This window comes from Rattus norvegicus, chromosome 6, assembly GCF_036323735.1.
Source record: "Rattus norvegicus strain BN/NHsdMcwi chromosome 6, GRCr8, whole genome shotgun sequence".
Taxonomy (NCBI): domain Eukaryota; kingdom Metazoa; phylum Chordata; class Mammalia; order Rodentia; family Muridae; genus Rattus; species Rattus norvegicus.
In genome coordinates this window covers 78,062,315-78,067,891 of record NC_086024.1, presented here as the reverse complement: position 1 = coordinate 78,067,891, position 5,577 = coordinate 78,062,315, and the positions used below count along the sequence as shown (strand labels likewise).

General features: G+C 46.4%; 1 pseudogene; it reads left to right on the top strand.

Annotated features, from left to right (window-relative positions):
* Positions 1–2,886: 2,886 nt before the first annotated feature.
* LOC103695296 (glyceraldehyde-3-phosphate dehydrogenase pseudogene) lies at positions 2,887–4,082 on the top strand (annotated as a pseudogene).
* Positions 4,083–5,577: the final 1,495 nt, after the last annotated feature.

Here is a 5,577-nt window from a genome sequence, read left to right as displayed (position 1 = left end):
GAGATGGGCCAGGAATGTTAGGACAGAAGTCGCAAAGGCAGAGCTGCCACCAGCAACAAGACACATGCTATGCTTCTGCCGACTCAGGAGTACAGACACGGCAGGTGTGTCATTCATGAAGACAGAATGGAATCTAAATTTAGCTCTAAGGGCGATAGGCTTTCCTGTAGATGCCAATTCAAATGGCTTAAAGGCTGAACAAGAAGTAGAGGGCTAACATAGGGATGCAGCTCAGTGGCAGTGATTGCCTAGTATCTATCAGGCCGTGGGACTGACTGAAAACACCACACCCAAAACAACACTCCCCCAACATCCATGAGACCGAGTGTCTTTAATCTCCAGTAGGGCTTGTAATTCTAGCACATGAGAGATAGAGACAAGGAAAGTCAGTCCTCGGGTTCAACCTCTACTACATAGCAAGGTAGAGTCTAGCCTCAGCTACATGAGATCCAAAATCATCAAAATAAGAGTTGAGGATGTGGCTCGGTGGGTAGAGTGTTCGCCTAGCATTCACTACTGGGTACGGTGGAACATGCCTATATCCTAGCGCTTGGGAGGTAGCCTCAGTAATGTCAAAAGTCCAAGGTCATCCTCAGCAGCTAATTCTAGACTAGTTTTGGCTACCTAAGACCCTGACTCAGAATAAACAAACAGACTGACAACAGGGTACTAATCCACATGATTCGTTCCTAGCTCCAACTGTATGCAACCAACCCTGAGAGTTGGGAAACAGCTCTGTTCACAACACAGATCCACTGGTTCTGTGTTCCAGTGTCAGAGCTCTAAAATGTTCTCGATGCTTATCCTCAACTCCTTAAGGAAGGAAGGGTAACCAGTCCTCTAAGGGCTCTAGAGGGTGGAGAGAGGACCCCAATTACTGTTCCTTGCAGCTTACTCCCCTGAATATCTCCAAGTATTTTTCTTTTTTACTTCCCTCCTAACATCTATTATGCTTCAGACTCTTTTTAGCACCTTTAAAAATTTGAACTCTAGTGTCTAAAATGGTTCCTGGAACAGAAAACCATCTAAATGGAAGGTTATTAAATTAATAATCTTTTGTGTAAACTGAAGAGAATACAGGTTATCATGGATGTCTAGATATTATAATAGACTATTCCACCTCAACCTCTGGCTATTTATTGTACTTCTAATCAGGGAATAATCAGGAAATATGCATCTTTTTAAAATCCAAGGCTTATCTGTTCAGTTGTGAGACAAACATTTAATCCCAGCATTCATGAGACAGAAGCAGGTGGATCTCTGAGTTCAAGGCCAGCCTAATCTACAGAGTGAGTTTCAAGATAGCCAGGACTACACAGAGAAACCCTGTGTGGTGGTTTGAATATGATTGGCCTAGGGAATATCACTGTTAGAAATTGTGGCTTTGCTGGAGTATGTGTGGCCTGTGTGTCAATGTTGGGGTGGGCTTGGGGCCCCTTCTCCTAACTGCCTAGAAGATAGTCTCTTCTCCTGACTGCCTTCAGATCAAGATGTAGAACTTTAGGCTCCTCCAGCATCATGTCTGCCTGGATGCTGCCTTGCTTCCTGCCTTGATGATAATGGACTCAACCTCTAAACCTGTAAGCCAGCCCCAATTAAATGCTGTCCCTTATAATGGTCATGGTGTCTCTTCCTAGCAATGGGAAACCCTGACTAAGAGGAAAGTTGATACCAGGCACTGGGGTGCTTGACCATGGTTTTGTTTGGAAGAATGTGGGTCTTGGGACTCTGGAAAGCAATGGGATGCTTTAAGCAGGGCTTACTGGAGCATCATAGTGGGAATATGGATATGGAAGACATACTTGCTGGGTGTGATTTGAAGTGGGGCCCTAGCTCAGGAGGCTTTGGAGAAGAAGTTTAGTCTATGGCCTAGAGACTATTCTTGTGATTAATATTTTTGCTGCTTTTTGCCCTTGTCTGAAGGGTGTACCTGAGGCAAAGGCTAAAGTGAAGAGAATCAGATTAATTGCATTGGCAAAGGAAATCTCAAAAAAGCACAGCATAGATGTTGTCCTCTGGTTTACTGTCTTGAAGAAAATTTTGATCAAGCATAGCAAGCGTAGAAAGGAAAAATCCAAAATGTATGTATGGTTCAAGTAATAAAGGGGAACCACGAAATGGAAGGGAACTAAACCCTGTGTTCAAGGAGAGAAACAGATTAGGGGAGTAGTGACCTCAGGGCAAGGTCCTACCCAGCTAAGTTATTGTTTATGTGTTCCCAGTTGAACAGGGGACAGTTGTATTATGTCTGGCAATATCAAGAGCTGATTATTGTGTTCATTTGGACTTTTAAGTGAAATGAACTACAGTTCAGGAATGGAAGGCACACCTGTGATCCAGATCTTGAGGCTGGAAGACATGGGCTTCTGATCTGGATCTTGAGGCTTAGTAACTGTGAAAAGCTTAGGCTCATGCATGGTGGTACGTGCCTTCAATCCCAGGAGACAGAGGCAAGCAGATCTCTGAGTTCAAGGCCTGCCTAATACAGAGCAAGTTCCAAGTACAGCAAAGCTTAGGTCCAGGTGTGGTGGTACATGCCTTTAATTCCAAAACTCAGGAGACAGGCATGCAGAACTCTGAGTTTAAGGATAGTTTACAGAGCAAGTTCCAGGACAGCCAAGCATTGGCAGTAAACAGGGGAGGATGTGGGTGGGGAAGGGCATGTTCCAGCCCCAGCAAGCAGCAGAACTCAGCAGCTTCAGCCATGTGGCTCTGGCTTTAGAGTCAAGAGTAGACAGGACTATTGGGACAATTGATACTGGTTAGCTGGAGCTAAGAAATTAACAGTGATTAAGAAGAGACCAGCAGCTCTCTGCTCCTCCCTGCTCCAGAGACAGCCTCATCTTCTTGTGCAGTGCCAGCCTTGTCTCATAGACAAGATGGTGAAGGTTGGTGTGAATGGATTTGGCCGTATTGGGCGCCTGGTTACCAGGGCTGCCTTCTCATCTAGCAAAGTGGAGATTGTTGCCATCAACGACCCCTTCATTGACCTCATCTACATGGTCTACATGTTCCAGTATGACTCTGCCCATGGCAAGTTCAATGGCACAGTCAAGGCTGAGAATGGGAAGCTTGTCACCAACGGGAAGCCCATCACCATCTTCCAGGAGCGAGATCCTGCTAATATCAAATGGGTGACGCTGGTGCTGAGTATGTTGTGGAGTCTACTGGCATCTTCACCACCATGGAAAAGGCTGGGGCTCACCTGAAGGGTGGGGCCAAAAGGGTCATCATCTCTGCCCCTTCTGCTGATGCCCCATGTTTGTGATGGGTGTGAACCATGAGAAATATGACAACTCACTCAAGATTGTCTGTAATGCATCCTATACCATCATATGCTCAGCCCCCTGGCCAAGGTCATCCATGACAACTTTGGCATCGTGGAAGGGCTCATGACCGCAGTCCATGCCTTCACTGCCACTCAGAAGACTGTGGATGGCCCCTCTGGAAGCTGTGGTGTGATGGCTGTGGGGCAACCCAGAACATCATCCCTGCATCCACTGGTGCTGCCAAGGCTGTGGGCAAGGTCATCCCAGAGCTGAATGGGAAGCTCACTGGCATGGCCCTCCATGTTCCTACCCCCATTGTATCTGTTGTGGATCTGACATGCAGCCTGGAGAAACCTGCCAAGTATGATGACATCAAGAAGGTGGTCCGAGGGCCCACTAAAGGGCATCCTGGGCTACACTGAGGACCAGGTTGTCTCCTGAGACTTCAACAGCAACTCCCACTCCTCCACCTTTGATGCTGGTGCTGGCATTGCTCTCAATGACAACTTTGTAAAGCTCATTTCCTGGTATGACAGTGAATATGGCTACAGCAGCAGGGTGGTGGACCTCATGGCCTACATGGCCTCCAAGGAGCAAGAAACCCTGGACCACCCAGCCCAGCAAGGATACTGAGAGCAAGAGAGAGGCCCTCAGTTGCTGAGGAGTCCCCGTCCCAACTCAGTCCCCAACACTGAGCATCTGCCTCACAATTCCAACCCAGACCCCATAATAACAGGAGGGGCCTAGGGAGCCCTCCCTTCTCTCTTGAATACTATCAGTAAAGTTCATTGGACCCCACAAAAAAAAAAAAAAGAGAGAGAGAGAGAGACCAGCATCACTGAGGTAGAATCTTCTGGAAAGTGTTTTCTGAGAGCACAAAGAAGCTGTTTTCCAGAGATATCCCCATGCTACCAGCTAGTTGGTAATGTGTAAGAGTCACCCAGGTGGTACTGGTTTTGAAGACATGAATGGATCACAGAGAGCAGCTGAGCCTTGGCACTGAGAGTGGCCAGGAAAGGTCATTAGTGAAGGTGTACCCTCAGTTGCAGTTAACGGCTGAGGACTAAAGGGGTCACTCAAAGAAGTAGGCTTGGCACCATGAAGGGAGCCTATGAGAGGCTATTGGAGTGAGTCACCCCGAACCTAGAGTGCTACAGAGGGCAGAGCTAGAGAAGAGGAAGAAAACAAAGATGAAAGGAGTTGGAGATCTGAAAAGAGCACTGACAGCAGACATGGAGGTGCTGAGTTTGGGGTTTTTTGGTCTTTTGTCCAGTATCTCCTCACAATGCCATTTGGAATGGTAATGTATATCCCGTGATGTTGGAGGTATGCAATCTTCTTTTTGATTTTGATTTTATAGGAGATTACAGCTAAGTGATTGGATGAGTCTCAGAAAAGACTTTGAACTTTGGTTTTATGACATTGTTGAGACTGCTATAGGCCATGGGGACTTTTGAGGTGTACTAAATATATCTAGCATTATGCTATGTTTAGGTATGGCCCCCACAGACTCATGGAGGCTAGGGAGTGGAATGTCTGGTTTGAATATGCTTGGCCATGGTAGATGCACTATTAGGAAGTGTGGTCTTAGAGAAAGTGCATCACTGTGGTGGAGGTGAGCTTTGAAGCTCCACTCAGTGCAGAGCTCTCAGCTCCTTCTCCAGCACCATGTCTGCCTGGACGCTGCCATGCTTCCTGCCGTGATATTAATGGACTAAACCTCTGAACTTGTAAGTCAGCTTCAATTAAATGTCCCTTTTAAGAGTTGCCTTGGTTGTGATGTCTCTTCACAGCAGTGCAAACCCTGACTAAGGCAGTTCACATTTACCTAGATGAGGCATTCCACAGAGTCATCACCATCTGATGTGAAAAGACGGAAATGACTCTGGCCTTCCTGGCCGTGTGAAAATATTGACAGTCTTCCCTGAGAGCCTACTTTTGTTAGCTAAGATGCTGTCTTAGGGTTTTACTGCTGTGAACAGACACCATGACCAAGGCAACTCTTACAAGAACCACATTTAATTGGGGCTGGCTTACAGGTTCAGAGGTTGAGTCCGTTATCATCAAGTCAGGAGCATGGCAGCATCCAGGCAGGCATGGTGCAAGAGGAGTTGAATGTTCTACATCTTTATCTTTTTTTTTTCAAAGTTTTTTTTTTTTTTTTTTCGGAGCTGAGGACCAAACCCAGGGCCTTGTGCTTGCTAGGCAAGCGCTCTACCACTGAGCCAAATCCCCAACCCTTCAAAATATTTATTTATTTAATGTATATTACAGATGTTTGTGAGCCACCTTGTGGTTGCTGGGATTT